The sequence below is a fragment of the Herpailurus yagouaroundi genome, unplaced genomic scaffold (assembly GCF_014898765.1).
Source record: "Herpailurus yagouaroundi ecotype Mexico unplaced genomic scaffold, PumYag 77, whole genome shotgun sequence".
In the NCBI taxonomy this organism is placed as follows: domain Eukaryota; kingdom Metazoa; phylum Chordata; class Mammalia; order Carnivora; family Felidae; genus Herpailurus; species Herpailurus yagouaroundi.
Window position 1 is genome coordinate 56,528,066 of NW_024412388.1, and position 19,817 is coordinate 56,547,882.

A 19,817-nucleotide genomic window follows, 5' to 3' on the forward strand; every position below is an offset into this window, starting at 1 on the left:
ACAATAAACACTTTTACGGTACCCAATAAAGCCTGACGTGATAAACCAAACATTTAAGTGACACTAGAAATGATTTTAAAGAGACCTGGCAATAAGTGGAAAAATCCAGCTAGAAGGAACCTTAAGTCAAATCACTCCCCTCTGCCCTGCGTCCAAGCCACCTGATCACTACTCTTCTTAAGAGAGAACAGTGGGGAGGCTGGGCCTTGTTGGTATGAGGTGGTTCTAGAATGGGACTCAGCAGGCCAGTTTCTTCATCTGTACGCTCAAGGCCTCTTTGGGAGTCCATGCACGGGAGAGGTCGACTTCACAGATCACTTCAGGCCTGCTGGGTCTCTGAGGCAATTTTTAGAAGCTTTGCCTTCTGACTGAAAGCCAGCTAATCCCGATGTAAAGGCACTGATAATTCTCTTCAGGTGGGTCAACTCATCCCTAAAAGGAGCCCTCTTCCCATCTTTCTGTCGATTTGATTTATAGCTTCTAAATGGAACTCCCACTCCCCTCCCTCACCATCCCTCAGGCCCTCTCGCTGGATGCACCTGTAGAACAGCTCAATAAATGGAAGCACACAATTATGCTCTAAATATTTTTTATCTGTCAAACTTTCCTGCCAAACTAAATGCACTTATGTCTTCCTTGTGACTATGGTGGAGGCACCTGACAGCTGAAGTTGCTGTAGGCATGCAACCTGTCAATGCAGAGCCTAGATTTGAGAAGTGACCATTTCCATGAAGTCAAGGTTGGTAGACTTGGTTTGTATGCAGTCCTTAATTTCAAACACCTCTTAGGAAGATAAACCTATATGAACTTCTGAAACAGCCTTTTACTGCTAACCAATTTTCACTACAAAGGTTTGGACATTTAAGGTTCTTCAACTGCTATGCAAGCTGGTGTTTTTTTCTCAAACAACAAAAGCCTGCTATTTGTAGCTAATAAACCAGAGTTTTTACCAAGTAATTGTTACACAAGTAGACTTTATTACATATATACTCACTGGGGAAACGGGGAAGAAAAGTAGGAAAGTACCAGAATCCCACCATCCATTGGTCTGTATTTTCTTCTAGACTTTCCTTCATCTGCATAAGTCCTTTTTTTTTTTTTTTTGACCTAGCTGTAATTGTTAATAATGCACTGTAACTGTGCACACTTCCCTTCCCCTACTTAACCTAACATAACATAGACTGCATGGATTAGTGTTTTTTTTTTTAATTTTTTTTACTGTTTATTTTTGACACAGAGAGACAGAGCATGAGCGGGGGAGGGGCAGAGAGAGGGAGACACAGAATCCAAAGCAGGCTCCAGGCTCTGAGCTCTCAGCACAGAGCCTGACGTGGGGCTCAAACTCACGGACCGCCAGATCATGACCTGAGCCGAAGTCAGACGCTCAACCGACTGAGCCACCCAGGCGCCCCTTTTTAAGTTTCTAATAAGAAAGGAAAATGGTATTGAGAGCCAGGAGAATTAATTTGTTGGACAAATTAATGTAGCAATCCATTTCACATTTAAAAAATGCAATGACAATTACCTAATCATATTCTCTTACTTTGTAAGTACTGTTTGGCAGGACTTTATAATTACTGAGCTTTTTAAAAATTTTTTTTTAATTTTATTTTTAGAGAGAAAAAGAGAGAGAGAGAGAGAGAGAGAGAGAGAGTGAGAGCAGGGGAGGGGCAAAGAGAGAGGGAGACACAGAATCTGAAGCAGGCTCCAGGCTCTGAGCTGTCAGCACAGAGCCCCATGTGGGGGGTCGAACTCATGAACCGTGAGACCATGACCTGAGCCAAAGTCAGACTCTCAACCGAGTGAGCCACCCAGGCACCCCTATAATTGCTGAGCTTTTTCAAGTTTGGGGGAAACATTACCATTTCACACAGTTGTTTTCCTTTTTACAAAAATAATATGTGCTAATTACATTGCATTTAGAAAAGAGAAAATCTCAGGAAGTAATAATTTAACATTAGTATTTGTTGAACACAGAGTCTGTTCTAAATGCTTTAGACAGATGAACTCATTTCTCCCTCATAATACCTCATGGAAGCAGAGACAGATGAAGCAATTTGCCCACACTCTACACACCTAGAAGCAAGAGTCAGGAATCCATCTCTATGCTATGATGTTGTAGGAGTGAAAAGAATCAATAATTTATTCAATCAAGTCCTTTACTGCTTCAGAGTATAATGTCATAGGCAAGAAATGATTCATAATAACACTGTACCCTTTACAATTACTTTAAAATACTATAAAACACCATCTTGGCCTCCCTGTGGTACAATTAGTAAAATAAGTCATCTGTTACACGAGCTACGATTCCAATCAGTCCAACCTCAGGCACCTGATATACATTAAGGACAAAACAACAGGTGCTTAAAAGGATTTGATTTAAAGATAGAAACATTTTTTAAATTTCACAAATGATTCAATAATGTGATGAGTAGAGTCCTTGAATCAGCCGAACACTCATTCTTACAAAAGTTTACAATCAGTCACGACACTTTTATAAAACGTTTACAAAATGCTCCTAATCAGTACTAAACACTTCTGATGGCTTATCTGTTGGCATTGAGCATCAGTACATGAAAAATAACTGGAAACCCTTGGGTCACATTTTTTCATACTTTAATTAAAAATCATACTTGGTTAAAGATAAATATTTCTGTTCCTGGTTTAATTTCCTATCCAGGACTAATAAACAAAACTTTTTAAAATATAAACTCTTTAAATTTAAAATATGATTAATGAAATGTTTCTGACTGCCTGGCTCTAAAAATATTATATGACTATAATTTTAGCACTAAAAGCATATTAAAGCTTTAATTAATTAAAACTTTAATGAATCATAATTATTCATACCACTGTGGTAGAAACATGACACACAGATGTACACAGATATTTTATACCTTTAGATAGATAGCTCTATCTATAAAATCAGGTATCTTCTTTGTAACTTAAAATAGCTCCAGGGGCCCTGGGTGGCTCAGTAAATTAAGCTTCCGCCTCTTGATTTCAGCTCAGGTCACAGCTAGGTTCATGAGATCTAGCCCCATGTCGGGCTCCACGCTGCCAGCACCAAGCCTGCCTCTCTCTGCCCCTCCCCGACTCACATTCACACCCCCACGCGTGCACGCTCTCTCTCTCAAAATAAATAAATAAAGTTTAAAAATAAAATAAATAGCTTTATCTAGCATTTCCAGAAGGCTCAAACTACCATCTTGTAATTTGTCCAATAGCCTACTGCTAGAGAAAGCTAGAAAAGTAAAATCTCATCATGTTGAACATTAACTGTGTTGGGTACAAAAAGTTTGCAAAGGCTGTTTCATATATTTTCATGAAAATCATTGAGATAGAGACCACTATCATCCCCATTATACAAATCAGACTGAGAAGGTTAAAGAACTAATATTCCCACCCAGATCTGTCTGACACCAGAACTCAGACCTCAAATCACTATGAAACATCTTCTCTTCCAAATCAGGCCCCAAAAATGTTGACTTCCACAACTTACCTCCCTAAATTAAGCTTGAGCTGACATACAAAACTTAAAAAAACAAAACAACACCCAAAACAAATCCTACAATTTATCCAGCAATACATTACTTAATTCTAAATTTGAAATTTTTAGTTCGTTTTGGTCTCAGAGAGATTTTCAACATAAAAAACAAACAAAATTAATCTGGTATTAGCTAACCATTTCCTCAAGTGTTTTGACTGAGCCTCTTTGCTGTCACAACTTGACAAACCACCCATGTCCTTCAACAAGTGACAATACAAGCCCAATACCTCGAATCTTGTTGTTAGAGAGCTAATCTTCCAAATGAGACCGGAGCTTGCTCTCTTTATATTAATCTTTTCAGTCTCTTGTGAAACAGATTCACATTTGTATGTATTTCTACACAAACTTAAATGCTGTCGGGGTTCAATAACTAGTGAATTACCTGGGTTAAACACAGCAAATACAACATTCTTACATGGTTTTACAAAAACACCATCGTTAGACTGTTCACCATTTTTTGGACTTAAACCAGCATTTTATGGTGCTAGTTAACTGTTAGGGAAGCAAAGGGACTAAACATTTGATCCCAAAGTCCTTTTGTCACTGAAAAGTCTGTAACATGTTTGATTACTTTTAAAAATTATGTGTGTGTAAATCATGTTTATTGAAAAAAAAGGGGGAGCTTGTTAATACATACAATTTGGCCTAAAAAAAAAAAAAAAAAACCAAACAGCTCTTTACTTGAATGTGATTGTTTTGGCAATAGTAATACCCGACCCCGTCATTCTTGCGTTGCCTGCCTTCCTGGTTCTCCTAGGTAAGGGCCGCCATCCTGGGATAATTTACACGCAGAGCCCAGAAACACCAGCAATGGTGCAGTGTGGTGACCAGCACTTTAAAAACAAAGCCGAACTCCGCTTTTAAAAGTAGAGAACACACAGACACAGACCCTGACTCTGACAACATCCAAAAGATTCATTATAGACAATCCATTCAGACCAAGCTACAACAGCCCCAGGAAATATAAACAGTGTCCGCAAAGACAGCAGGGGAGGAGAGGAAATAACTGATGGGAAGGAAGCTAATCATGTGAAGTTTGTCCAACTCCACAAGGTCTTAATAAATTCCCGGTTTGTTTCCACTTGGAGCAGCCATTAAACGTGCCCCGACACGTGGGCGCAGGGGATCTGCCTTCTCTCCAGTTTTTGCCCATTTCCTTCTCTATAACCTTGTTTGTATACAACCACGCCCGGTCAAGGGTGACTACAAGATAACAGGCCTCATCAGTTTCTTCTCTTAGATTTCCAGTTGTCCAAAGTTTCACTCCACGGCGGTGATTTAACAAGAACCATGAGTTCTGCGAAAGTTATGAATGGTTTAAGTTTACAAGGCACAAACATAAGGCGAGGGACAAGTCCGACGACTTTAGTGACAGCGTTTTAAAATTAGTTTTAACTGATATCCCCCAAATAAAATTAAGGGGAAAAATAAGTCACCCCGATCCACGCAATAAATGTCCCGACAATGCATTAAAAAAAAAAAATCACCCAAGACTCGTGAGCCTCGACCTCCCCATACCACCTGCAAATAGCGTCTCAGAGCCACTCACTGGTGGGGGTCCCTCGTGGAACATGTGAGGTGGGTTCTCCCCCCCGACCCGCTATCTCCCCGCTAGACCCAGCGGCGAGCGGGTTCCGGGGCTGCTAGTCCGCCCGCTAGTCCCAAGAAAGAGCCGGAAGAAAGTAGGGAAGAGGGGCGTGGCGCCCCAGTCGCCCCCAGATGCCTGCCCGCCTCCAGAGCCTGGCACCGCCGCAAGGAAGGGTTGGGAACACCGGAGCCTCCAACCACAAGCGGGCGCGGGGCGCACCGCCGCGGGGCGGCGAGGACGCGGGCGAGGGCGAGACCTTTCCTCCCGCTCCCGCCCCCATCCCGGGGCCTCGTCCCCAGCCGTAGCCCCGTGGGGCCCCCGCTTTCCGCGGCTCCCGGCCGCCGCCCGTCGAGGGCGGGCGCGCAGTCAGTCTCTGGGTCTCGGCGTCCCTCGCCCTCCCTCCCCCATCCCCTTCTCCGGGGCCCAGGGCCCCGACCAGTCCCCGCCCTCCAGGACACTCTTCCCTCCTTCCTTCCTTCCTCCGTTCCCTCCCTCCATCTCGCTTCCCAGCACTGGGAACTCGGAGGCGGCCCCCGAACTGGCCGGCCGACGCCCCGCGCTGCGCCCCTGTGCCCGCGGGGACCAGACTCGCCACCTGCGCCCGCCGTTCGGTGCCTACTCGCCTGCCGGTGCGCTCCCCCCGCCGCCGCCGCCGGGGACTCGGTCTCTAAGGGCTCCTGGAGACGGCTCCGACCTCTCCTCCTCCTCCTGCTCCTCCGGGCGCCGGCTCCGCCTCGCTCGGGGTGGGCGGGGCGGACAGCCCGACGGGCGGGGCGGCGGCGGCCCCTGACTCCTTCCTCCGGCCCTGGCCCTCCCTCTGGCCCAGGCACCCTGGCTGTTCTCAGCTTCGGCCGCAGAATCCGTGCCGTGTCCGGGCCGCCAAAGTAGAGAGGTCGGGAGCTGTGGACCTCCACAAACGTCTGGCCGCCTTGGCCATCCCTGTTTTCCCTTCCCAGATTCATGGAGGCCCTGGAGTTCAAAGACTCTCGGGCCCCCCCACTTCCCACGACCCTCCGCTGTGCTGCTCCTCAAAAGACTCCTCAGAAGTTTCCTTCGCGTGCAAACGGCTCGCTAACCCCTATGCCAACCGTCCCCTGGGCCTCGAATGTAAGCGCTGCCAACCCCCTACACAAAAGTTAGGCTCTGCTCCAGGAATTTCTTAAGAAAACAGTCACAGTAAAATTTAAAGGGCCCTGGGGCCATGGGGAGATTTTGTTTCCCAGAAAATGGAGATATAACTGCGGATTGTTGAATTTGAAGTGCATGCACCCATCACGAGCTTCTCCATCTCTCCCCCATGAAATTTGGGCTTCCAAATACCCAATACCTGGCAGAGCTCTGCATAATGAATTAATTGGATTTGGTTGGTCTTTTCTGAATGGATTCAGGTCAGGTAGTTTGAAGAGCCACTTCTGTTTATACAGAGTGCAAACTATTCATACAAACAGCCATTCAAGGAACATTCATTGAGCACCTGTTGTGTGCCAAGCATTGCACTAAAGGTGATGGAAGGACACAAATATGAGTCAGACAAGGCGCTCACCCTCGAAAAGTCCAGAAAGAGTGAAAAAGGTGGGTATGCAGAAATCTTAGCAGTCAGCAGACTTCCCGTGTATCCCCAGGTATCTGCTTTCTTGTTTGACAGGATGGAGACAAAAGAGAAGGTGAGGCCAAAGTAGGTCACTCGGAACCAGTGTGGGCAGAGTGCATGCTTGAAATGGAGTCTGGTGGCACTGGTGAGGGATGTGTGTGTTGAGTTTCACCAACTGAAGAGAAGAAGTGAGGCCCAGGGAAGCTAGCAGCCAAGGACTGAGATGAGGACATCACCTTAACTCTTACTTTCCTCCTGACCCCTACTCAAGTATCATTCCCAGTGAAACAATTAGATGAGGTTGTGGCAGGGATACTGCAAATAGAGGTAGTTGCTGGTTGGATGTCTTGCCCCAGGAGAACGGTCATAGCAACCTGCATGTCATTGTCAGAGTACCACTCTCAACAGCTGCAGGATTTGCTTTGCCTGTGCCAGGGACAGCTGGGAGTACCTGGGAATTAATGCTCCCCTGTCCCCACTACACCCTTTAACCAGTGACCTAGGAGAATAGAGGCATAAATACTGTGGTTCCTTTGCCTCCAGTTGAGATCAACCCCAGGGTGGATCTCTGCTGTCTACAGAGCTCCCTATGAGATTAGACTAAATTCCCTCCCCTCTTCTATGGGATTTTGCTCGATATCACATTCTTTATTGCCCTTCTTCCCCTTCTAGGTCCCATTCCCCTACCAGTATTTCCTGGGAACACATTCTAATCAGGACCAACTATGTGATTTGCAGGCCCCCATGCAAGATAAAGAAAGATGTTCATAAGTTATAAAGAATTTCAAGTTGGTAAGAGCAGAGTATTAGACCAAGTGTGGGGTCCTGTGTTTCTGCATAGATGTACAGGACTCTATAGATGGCACATCAGTGAAGCTGGTCTGGATGCTAATAGCTCATTTTCACTTGAATCCTCATTGCAAGGTTTGCTTCTGGGGAATCCCAAGCTAAGATAACAACTGTTAAAGTAAAAAAATCAGCCCATCCAGTATAAGCATAATCATTGTATAGAACACACTCCTAGTCAGCATTCCACAGCTTGGGAAGCTACCCCTGCTGGGAGGACAGCTTATGTCAACTTGTACTTAACAGGAGCTTTTTAGCCAGCAAAAGAGGGAAAACAGCTGAGAATGGTTTAGGTTAATAAGAGGATGGGACAGGAAATCTGGGCTTTATTCCCTTTCTGAGCGATATGCAGAAAGTGTTCATTTGAGTAGTGTCTTAGATTGAGTTACCTAGAAACACCTTATTTGAAGTTTTATTGGCAAGTGGTTAAAAAGTCACATCTCACCTGTAAGGAGGTGAGGTTGGCAGGATTGGGCAGAGGGAGAAGCTCCCTCTCAATGTGGTTACAGCTGGGCCTGAATCCCAGCGAGTACAGGAATTGTATATCTCCTCCATATCCTGCATTCCTGGGAAGAGGCAAAGCCATAGGCAAAGCAGTTCCCTGAGGGCAATGCCCGCTGATGGACACAGCTATGAATGGTCAGGAACAGATGTGTCAGCGCTGAACAGAGGACTGGGAGAAACTCCACAGTATCACTCTAGGCAAATGATCTCTGAGATCTCACTTGGACTTACAGTCAATCATAACAGGAATACTCAGCCCAGCCCAGGAGGGCCTGACCCCTTGGTCTTCCACATAGCACCTGGAAAATTGTTAATTGCACTTAACCTTCCTTATACCGTAAGCCTATTTAATTTCCTCTAATTTTTTTCTTTTAGACTTTTAAAAACTCTTTTTCCTTCCCTTTTTATGTTCTCACCCGACTTATTTTCTACCCCTTCAATGGCACTTGAGACAAATAAATACAAATAAATAAATGAGTTGCCTAAGAATGGCAGTATAGTAGAACAAAATATTATACATTATGAGATGAAGCCTTTGGGAGTAAGTCCTGACTTTGCCATTAACAAACTGTGAATTTGGGGCACTTTACCAGGCATTTGCTTGTCTTAAAAAAATTTTTTTTTAATTTTATTTATTCTTGAGAGAGACAGAGCACAAGTGGAGGAGGGGCAGAGAGAAGGAGACACAGAATCTGAAACAGGCTCCAGGCTCTGAGCTGTCAGCACAGAGCTAGATGCTGGGCTCCTAGATGCTGGGCTCGAACCCACAGACCGTGAGATCATGACCTGAGCACAAATCGGACGCTTAACTGACTGAGTTACCCAGGCACCCCTTTTTGTTTTTAAAATAAAGGGATTGTAAGAGAGTGGTCTCTAACATTCCAATTCTATGGAAGTTAATTTCTTTAAAAGAGGTGTTTTTTTCTGCTATATAATCCCTCATGATACAAGCAAGAGAAATGGTTTTATACCTCAGAAAAAACTGATTTTTAAAATTAGTTGCAATTCATATGTGAAGCACTATTCAATATTCAGTAACAGCACCCTAACTAAAACATCGGTCAGAAAGAGACGGGTGAAGAAAGATGAAGAAAAAAAAGTGGGGCAAATTGATCAGTCTGTGAGTAATGATGTCTCCACAGACTTCAGAACAACTTTTCTAGAATATCAGATTTGCTCCCTAAGAATTTTATTTGTCCTGTTGCACATGGCCACATTCTGCCTGAACCTGCCCTGGAAGTTATGGAGAGGTACCTCCTTTTGAATACGTTACCTGGGTAAGTGTTTCACAAACTGGTTTTTCTGCTCAGTCAGAGGCTGCCATCTTCCCATGGTAAAAGTTAGGTTAGGGAGAAGCACCCACAATCTTGGAAATTCCCAAGGAACTTGTTGAAACGTGTATCGCCACAGGCTGGAGCTATGACCAAAACTGTGGGTACAGATCAGTAGGCAGTTGATCACAGTTCCATCCTCAATTGGGTGGAAGTCTTTGGAGGCCTGGGTGGGTGTGGCCCAACGATGAGGCAGTAACTTACATTAGGTGATTACTAACTCAACTATCTGGCTGTTATGGAGTTAAGCCCTCTAGCTCTGGAGAGTGGAAGTCTTCGGATACTGTTGTCTAGAGGCCAAATATATGGGCTCAAAAGTTAACAAAATTCCCATCAGTAGAGGGTTTCAATCAGTGGTCAGCTAGAAGGTAGAGGTGCAGAGGCTATAGGGAGGAGCAACCCAAATGTCCAGAGAAAACATGGTACTGCCTTCTAAAACGCCCCATGAAAAGATGTAAATATATTCACATGAGAGGATACCCTGAATATATTTTTGAGCATAGAAAGCAGGTTATAGAAGAGCACGCGTAGCATTTCCCACTCGCATATAAAGAAGCATACATGTACATACACACACACGTCCGAATCAGTATATCTGCAGAGACGTTTGCCCAAATGTTAACAGTGATTTTCTCAGGGTGCTGGAGTTTCAGCTAACCTACATATTTTAATACCCCACGAATTTTCTTTCTTTCTTTCTCTATGAATAATGTGAGTTGTTTGCATATTGTAAATGTGTCTTTTTTCATATTATAAAAAGAAGAAAAAAAGCATTGGATAGGCCAGGGGTTGTAAAGTACAGCCAGAGGGCCAGACCAGTAGCCATCTGTTTTGGTAAATAAAGTGTTATTGGAACACAACCACACCCGTTCATTTATCTATTGTCTTTGGCTGCTTTTGCTTTACAATGATAGAGTGAAGGTTGTGGCAGAGACCTTATGGCTCACAAAGCTTAAAATATTTATCTGCCACTCTAGAGAGGTGTAGACAAGTAGACTTGAAAACGTTTTCAGTATGGCAAATTGTAGCCTAGATTTTACTAATTCTTCAGATTTTAATGCATCTGAATTTTCTATGTTAAAGGAATATAGTCTGTATAATTTCAAGTACCTCCCAGTCATGAGTAGTGATTGCAGCAACACAACAAAGTGACAGTACCAATATTTGGGTAGTTAATGTCTGCATATTCTCCTTCCTCCTCCCTCTTCTTCCCTCACTATTTTCCTACTCCCCCTTTTCTCTGCCTGCTCCTCCCATTGTCCTCCTTGCCCTCCCGCTCTTCCAATTCCTTCTCGTTTTCCCAATGAAATAAGGTTATAACCCGATCTCTATTTTGCCCTCAAATGCTATTTCACTAAAGAGAGGGCTAGACGGGGACTGAGGTTCTTCTCTCTTCTGGCCTGGGTCTCTCCAAGACAGAATGATTGAAGACATCCTGGACAAAATAAATTATCGCAGGGGATGAGGAGTGAGGTCCCAAAGAATCAACCCGGACCTGGAGAAAAAACAGCCAGCAGAGCTGTGGAGGGAAGGAGGGTGTCAGGATCCAGGGGAAAGGCTGGGAAATGAATGGGGCAAGTCCCCTGTCTTCCCTCATTCCTGTCATACTCTCCTCCGGTTTTCTTTAAAGTTTCCCATCCACACAATCCATCTGGCCTCCAGGTTCACAGAGGAGTTTTGGGATTTTTTTCTCCTTCACCGTCAGTGGTACCTGGCATCAATGCTCTCACTTACAGAAACCACAGGAGCAAGAGTAACTAATGCCAGTCTGAGTAATGCCAGGCCCTGGCTCTTTTCTAGAACTCGGCCAGATGAGCTGGATGTTGGTTGGCCCTGACGTGGAATCTACTTAGATGCTAAGTAATTAAATTGTTCAACAGAAACATTCTCTTTGTCAACCACCCACCCCAGAGCTCCCCTGAAGAAAATAGAAGGGCCCTGGAGAGTCAGAAAAGGAAGCAGACTGGTGGATGATGATTAGATTATTGGTCCATCTATAGCCTATGCCACTGGGTTTTGACTCAGACACAGTCGATTCTGTGGACCGGTGAGCTAAGCTGTGATGGGAATGGAAAGTATTCACTCTGGCACTCTGATAACAGACCTGCTAATTTCATTTAGCTTTATGTTCTGGTGAGAATGGAAAATACCAAGCCTGCAACCTCGGTGACTCCAATTTACAGTGCATGGTTCTCAGAATATCTAAAATGCTTTTTGGGATGTAGGGGAATCTCAGAAAATGCAATTAAAATGAGTTTTTTTTGTTTTTTGTTTTTTGTTTTTTGTTTTGTTTTTTTAGTGTCTCGGTATTGCTCTAGAAAAATGAGAGATTCACTGACAGAAAAATACCAACAATGCCAGGATCCTGGCATTATTATTAGTATTACTCTATTATCTCAGTATTTCTAAAAATAGACATATGAACTATTTCTGTCCTCAGACTACCTTGAGAATCATGAACCACATTGAAATGTTGAATGTAATAAAGGTGTATTAATTTGAGGAGTGTTCTGACCACATTCCTCTGGTGTTTTAAACCCTCCCCATCTTGTTGTTATTTTCCTATGTCCTGAGTTATCAAAAAACTTGGACATCTTTTCTTGTATTTATTAGTCATGTATGGTTCCAGTAACAATTTGGGTATGGATCGACTTCCAGAGGCCTCTGATGGATTGTGCTAGATATTTTTGTATTCCTATAAATAGCCTTGAGCTTTGTTCTGGAACGTAGTTAAGTTACTTGGAAACAGATTTATCCTTTTAGGTCTTGCGGTTAAGATTTATTCAACAAGATTGGAACAGTTATCACCCCAGAAGTGATTTTTCTCCTACTGAAGTAAGACATGAATGTTTACCCAATGCTCCAGAAATCTTGAGGTTTTCCCTTCTGGTTGGTAGGAAGAAGCACCATTCCTGGCCCTGTGTGATCATCAGGCCCTGTTACCTCTGATCCTGACGGGTGGCTCTTTCCCTGACCTTGGGTGGTTCGCTTCATCCTCACGAGTTTCCCATTACTCATTACTCCCATCATATGTATCATGATACTCAAGGGGACCTTCTGCCAGTCTCTGGGTTCTCTTTCTGTTCAACCTTCTTCTCTCTGGTGCTCTGTAGTGGCAAGTAGTCCTACTTGCTTTGACTTCCCCAAGCTCCCATCCCCACTATCTCAACTCAAGGGGCCCACCAGGCTCTTCCTGAATTCCCAGCTCTCGGCTGTGTCTGGAAACTCCCTCAAGGCAGTACACTAGGCGAGGTGGAGGGCTCCCCTCATTTGTTTCTTCTCTCAGGGATCCCTCTTCTCTTGTCACCTGAAGTGCAGTGTTTTACAAACTGTTGTTTCATATATTTTGTCTGTTTTTAGGTTGTTTCAGGTAGGAAGAGAAACCAGTTGCTTTACCCCCATCTTGACTGTAAGCAGCGGTCTCCCCTGTCACTCTAAACCATACATTATTCTTCTTTCCACTTATCATTATCTAACACTATTTTTGTATGGTCTGTCTCCCTCGTCAGGCTGTAAGCTCCATGAGGGCAGGTCTGTTTGGTTTACTGTTGTTCCTCAGCTCTTATAACGTTGCCTGATGGAGAACAGTGCTCATGAAATACTGAGAGAATGAATGAAAGTGTACCCGGGCCAGATCATGGGAGGCTTTGAATGCCAGGAAAGGAAATTAAACAAGTTTTGTTGAGAGCAGAGGCTCTTATTCTGGGACTAGAAGGACATATGCCAAATTCTATTCATTAGCAATTTGAGGACATTGTGGGGTACAATGCTGGCAATTTCACTCAAGCTACTCTGTCTGTAAATCTGCCAAAGCTCTTGGTAGATTAGGTCACATTTTTGGAATTGGTTTGGAATTCAGGAACCTGGCAGTAATAATGAATCTTGCCTTTGACCCTGCCTCTTAATCTGATTGGCCCTAAGCCCTTTACAAATATTAATTGTGTTTCCAGTGCAGTTGCCACCCTGACCTCTTTTCTTAGGCTGGTAACACTGGGACCAGTGTTCAGCACTTCCACCCATAATAGCATGCTCACTCCTCCTCCTTAAAAGAGAAAGCTTATCTTTATTAACACCCTTAAATTAATATGTATCCTAATGATGAACTTGACAAGTGAGTTATTTTCTTAAAAACTTCACTTGATAATTGCAATAGCCTCTCCACTGGTCTTTCTGACTCGAGTCTCCAAGAGAGCCAACTGAGGGCAAGATAAAAAAATATTGGAAACTATAGCTACATTTAATATGTGTCTTTTCCTTAGTACAGTAGTTCAGGTAAATAATATGTAAATAAAAACGCATGTTGGGACAACATACTCAAAGTCCTTACTGATGAAGTGCACAATGAAAATATTTAGAGATCATAGATTGAGTTCCTCTCCCAATTCTTCTTAAGTGAATCCAGATTATTCTTTCTAGAAGGCATCTCGAACTGTGCTCCATTCCTCTGCCAAAACAAACAAGAAACAAAACCCCCAAATCTTCTATGGCTTCGATATAAAAAAACAAGTTTTACTGTATGCTGGCTTTGAAAGAAAGGAGTTTTTCCATGCAGACATACTGGTCAGTCCACAATTGTTAACGAGCCCCCACATTTGTATAATGCATCATAATTTTATAATGCACTGAACTTTGCCTTACAGGCCCTCCAATTTCAGAAGAACATGGATCTGCTCTCAGCCAAGATTTGTATCTTTAGTTCTACTCTATAAAGCCTGTTAGCTTCTTTTAAAGCTTAAACTATGGCCCTGCAACAATAACTGTGAGGTCATGAAGATTTCCCTATACTCCATCAGTCCCTGCTAACAGACCAAATTACTGAAGAGATGATGGAAACAAGGAACTTTAGATGTGCTAGGTTACTTACAATAAAAGTAGCTTACAGAAATAGCCCTTGAATAAAAACTAAGCTATAATGCACAGTGTGTATGTGAGAGAGAGAGACAGAGAGAGAGAGAGAGACAGAGAGAGAGAGAGAGAATATGTGCATGCATGCAGGGGTGGGGACACAGACCACCAAGATACTGGACAGATGTGAAAGAAGAAGCTATTGTAGAAGACGAACTTCTGGCTCTGGCCAGACATCACCTGACACCAAGTGAATGAGAGACAAAATGTCCAGTTGAGCCTTTCTCGAATTCCTAACACATGTGAACAAAGTAAAATGGTTACTCTAAGCCACTGAATTTTGGGAGAGCAGAACTGAGAGTTGTAGACATCATTTGAGTCCGGATCCAATTCTTCCTGAAGAAGACTACTCCTAGATTTTTTCAGTGAGCCAGTCCATTGTTTCTGGCTTGTTTCAGCCCAAGTAATTGTGAATAATATAGTGACACTCCCTCTTTTAACTCAGGTGCAGAAGCTTCAGCTAATTATATTTCTCAGTTCTTGATTTACCTTCATTATTAATCTGTGCATGGGCCTTCTCTTATCTGATAGAATTTTCATTCATACCTCCTTTTTTTTTTTTTACCCTGTTCCTACTCCCATTTCCTTCCTATTCATGGGCAAACATTCTAATTCTACCTAATTCTGATGTGTATCTTTTTATGTGTATGTGTCCTTATAAAATATACATTGTTATTTTGTGGACATGCATTTCAGTGTCATATTGATGGTATTGTATACTCTTTTTTTTTAATTTTTTTTCAACGTTTATTTATTTTTGGGACAGAGAGAGACAGAGCATGAACGGGGGAGGGGCAGAGAGAGAGGGAGACACAGAATCGGAAACAGGCTCCAGGCTCCGAGCCATCCGCCCAGAGCCTGACGTGGGGCTCGAACTCACGGACCGCGAGATCGTGACCTGGCTGAAGTCGGACGCTTAACCGACTGCGCCACCCAGGCGCCCCTGTATACTCTTTTTATATAAGAATAATACTCAGGAAACTTTCAAATTAAGTGTTACGGTGGACCACACTTTTCTCCCAAAGTGCAACACCTGTTGTGTTTCCTCTAAGAGATATACATTCCAATGATGTTGTCTTCTTGACATTAAAAAAAGAAAAACCTCTTATTCTTTGAATGCCTCCTCTCTCTCCCCATCCACCACACACATACTTTATTTTTTAGTAATAAATGTTCTGGGAGCGCCTGGGTGGCTCAGATGATTAAGCATCTGACTTTGGCTTGGGTCATGATCTCGTGGTTTGTGGGTTCGAGCCCGGCATCGGGCTCTGTGCTGACGGCTCAGAGCCTGGAGCCTGCTTTGGATTGTGTCTCCCTCTCTCTCTGCCTCTCCCCCGCTGGTGCTCTGTCTCTCTGTCAAAAATGAATAAACATTAAAAAAACGTTTAGTAATAAATGTTCTGGTTAAATGGATGCAGTATCTATTTGGAAAGTAGTTTTCTTTTTTGGAGATTTTTTTCATGGTCTCCTTCATTTCTTTTGAGTTTTTGTGTTTCTTTTTAAAAAGGCCTAGTTCCTTGTTTTTAATATGTGTCTTTCATGCTAGCTTTCCACAAAAGTCTACTGATTCTTGGTTGATTCTGATTAGAGCCTCTGGGTGTGTGTATGTACAGGGCTTACTGAGTGGTAGTAGTAGGTGAGGTAGCAGAAATTTGGTCTCTGAGTGCAGACCTCTGTTGGTTTCTGTAGGTTTTTTCTCTTGGACTTTCCAAATACGCCAGAAAGGAGGAGGTCAGAGGCTCTCTTTGGAGGTGGGAAGGGTTAAGGCTGGCTGCCAGACTTCTATGAGCCTGAAAATCTCATCATGGTTTTTGTTTTGTTTTGCTTTTTAAATCTAGATTTTTATCTTATCTGTTTTTTTGTTTTTGTTTGTTTGTTTGTTTTTGAGTACCTTGTACTCAGCTGTGGTTCGTGTCCCTACTCTCTGGGTTCCCAATCATTTATTCGTTCAACAAATACTTATCTGGTATCCCCTTTGCACTTTGTGCCAGGCATAATTCTAGGTGCTTTCAATCAAACCCACCAGCAATCAAAATAGATGAAAATTCCTTGCCCTCACGGGGCTTACATTCTAACAGGAATACATCTCCAGTCAGCTTCCTGAGTGAGGGAAAGTGGGTGGCTGGCTGGCTGCAAAAGTAAGTGGCAGGGATTTGGAGGTCTTATAAAAACTTTCAACCAATTCTATTTTGAGCTCCACTTCACATCCTTATCCTCAAAAATGGTTGGTGCCTCCAATTCCTGAGTCTTTCTGGATTTGGGTGGAATGAACCACCTTGCTTTCCTTTTTTCTTTTTTTCTTTTTCTTTTTTTTTAAGTAGGCTCCACACCCAACATAGGGCCATGGGACTTGAACTCACGACCCTGATATTAGGAGTCACGCACTCTAGCAACTTGCTTTCTATTAGCAAGGTGTCCCTGAACCAGCTTGCTTTATATTAGCACTCCCCCTACCCTTCTCAGATATTTGGCTTTCAGCTTTCTTTTTTCTGCTAAGTCAGCTGCCTTGTCTGTTCATGTACTATCTATTTTTTGTCTACTTTAGCCCTTTCTCTCATTTTCCTTGTTCCTGTGACTTATAGCTCTTTGCTTTCATTTATTGTTATTTTAGTGTGATTTGAGGAAGGGGTAGAAATAATTCTGTGTTAAATCAACTGTGTTTAATCATGTATCACTAACTCCCCATACGGGCACAAAGTTGCTTGCCTGACAGGTAAAAATGTGCCAGTCTGGGTGGTGGTAGTATCAGGTTCTGATTTTCTGATAGTTACATCTCTGTGAGGCTGTATTGCTTGAATTTAGAATGAGGTTACAGAGACGCTACACAAGCTTCAGTGTTTCTTGGCCTCTATTTTCATGACTCATTTTCTCTTTCTCTTTCTCTTGGCTCTTAGAACATGTCTTTATTCTTCCCTGAATCATAATTTTCTCTTCTTTTTTTGCTATTATTGACTTTCACATTTCCCTTGTTTCGACAACCATGATGAGAGAGTGTTTTGGACTAAATTCCTAGTCATTGCACATATGTATTGTGATACAGTAAAATAGTTTTTTTTTTTTAAGCTGGAAGGAAATAATATGAACACTAGTATGTAACATTTATTAAGCTCTCACTGTGTGCAAGGCACTGTTCTTTGTGTGCATTATCTTATGAAATCTCTACAACCACCCTACAAAGTAGGTATTATCTGCACTCTGGGTGAGATTCAAGTCCTGTCACCTTATATTAAAAATGCTAGACTAAGAATGGCTAAAAACTTGCCTAAAGTCTTAGAGCAAATGAGTGAAGCTTTTAAATATTCATGAAATGAATCTGGTGTACATTTTATCAAAGTCATGTGTATTTCTTATATGCAGTTGGAAGTGGAGTTGTGGCGCCCCTAACGTCCAAGGCTCCCTGCTGAGGGAGCTACATATCTGAGGATCAGTAGCCAATCAGAAACACAGAGCCAGCCATATCTGCTTGGAACAGAAGGATGTCTGGTTAGCTGGAGGGTTGGGTCTGGAAGCCAATGTGGGTTTCTACTCCCTTAAGTGGAGATTGGTGAAGTCTAGAACAGCAAGACCTGCACAGCGGTTCTAATCCACTCACCTTACCTGCTGCAGGAGAGGAGGACTGGCCTGCCTCAACCTCACATTGAGGACCAAAAATCTGGACAGACAGAACAAGTATTGCCAGGCCTACCCTCAAGGAACATCCATGCCCAGGGTGTGACTGCCATTGCATGTGGGTGCATGAAGGAGAAGAGGATAAGGGTAGCAGACCAGGCAGACATTAAGAAGCACCAGATGTGAGGGGCACCTGGGTGGCTCATTCGGTTAAGCATCCAGCTTTGGCTCAGGTCGTGATCTTGCCGTTCCCGAGTTCGAGCCCTGCATCAGGCTCTGGGCCGACAGCTCAGAGCCTGGAGCCTGTTTCAGATTCTGTATCTCCCTCCCTCTCTCTGTTCGCACTTTCTCTCTCTCTCTCTCTCTCTCTCTCTCTCTCTCTCTCTCTCAAAAATAAATGAATAAATAAATAAATAAATAAATAAATAATAAAAGAAGCACCAGATGTGAATGAGGCTCCAATCTCTTGGATAAGCGCCTGCTGGCTTCCTCCTTGGGCCGACTGTGAGGGGGCCTATAGAGAGGCTGCAAGGGTAGGAATTCTGTCTCTCCTGTAAGGTGAGCATAAGTGCTATCTTTTTTGTGGGTTGAGGTAGAAAGGTGGGGAGAAGAAAAAATAGGCTCCCTTCTGAGTGTTTCTGTTTCATGGAGATAAAAATGCCAATATTGCAAACACCTCTTGTGTCTGTTTTTTCTAGTGTATCTTTTTTTTTTTTTTTTAATATTTTATTTTTGAGACAGAGAGAGACAGAGCATGAGCGCGGAAGGGGCAGAGAGAGAGAGGGAGACACAGAATCTGAAGCAGGCTCCAGGCTCTGAACTGTCAGCACAGAGCCCGACACAGGGCTCAAACTCATCAACTGAGAGATCATGACCTGAGCTGAAGTCAGATGCTCAACCGACTGAGCCACGCAGGCACCCCTCTAGTGTATCTTTTAAGTCAATGCTGGTTGCAGCCCCACCAGTGGGTTTCTCTATTCACTAATGGATCGGGACCCTCAACCTGAACACATTTTTCTAGGAGGTTGGTTGACAGGAAAAAACCAGCTCTTGCCAGTAAAACGCTTTAGTGGACCCTCTGGTTATGCATAAAGTAAGAAGCGGGGACTTCATTGGGCAGGAGTACAAAGATATGCAGTTTGGTATCACTGCAAAGGACAACACAATTAAAAAGGTATTTCTTCGGGTAAAGAGATTCTTAACACCTAATAGTGTTGAACATCTTTTCATGTGCTTATTTGCCATTTGTCTTAGTTCTGCTTGCTACAGCGGAATACCATAGATTGGGTGGCTTAAACAACCAACATTCATTTCCTTACAGTTCTGGATGCTGGAAGTCAGCATGGTCAGGTTCTGGATGAGGACCAAGAACCTTTTCCTGGTTTACAGCTGGCCATCTTCTCTTTGTATCCTCACATGACAGAAAGAAAGAGTCACCTTTTCCCTTTTTCTTATAAGGACACTGATCCCGTCATGAGACTCAACCTTCATGATCTAATCACCTCCTAGAGTGCCCACCTCCTAATACCATCACATTAGGCATTAGGATTTAACATGTGAATTTGGGAGGGAAACAAACATTCATAGCAACATCTGTGTGTCCTCTTTGGTGAAATGACAACAGCACTTTTAATAAACCACATGCTAAAATAAGGTAGGGGAGTATTATTACTGACAATGGTAGTAATATTGGTCATAATAGTAAGCTTTCATTTTTTTAAAAAAATAATCTCCAATGCACGTTACTCTGTTAGGCACCAAGGGTACAAAGATTAAATAGCTATGGCTCTTTACTTCATAGAACTCACAGTCATGACATAGGTGAAGAATTGGAAAACTTTTTGAAAAATCAAATATACAAATGTATAATTATAAAAAGTAACATGCCCTAAG

The 19,817-nt window shown here is 43.1% G+C and overlaps 1 protein-coding gene across 1 annotated transcript in view; it reads right to left on the reverse strand.

Annotated features, from left to right (window-relative positions):
• The window catches only part of GNG12 (G protein subunit gamma 12), a 128,044-nt gene extending 122,154 nt beyond the window's left edge, over positions 1-5,890 (reverse strand). The window contains exon 1 of the mRNA XM_040470593.1: positions 5,734-5,890. The gene's annotated coding sequence lies outside the window, so the exon portion shown is untranslated. The remainder of the gene's footprint in view (positions 1-5,733) is intronic.
• Positions 5,891-19,817: the final 13,927 nt, after the last annotated feature.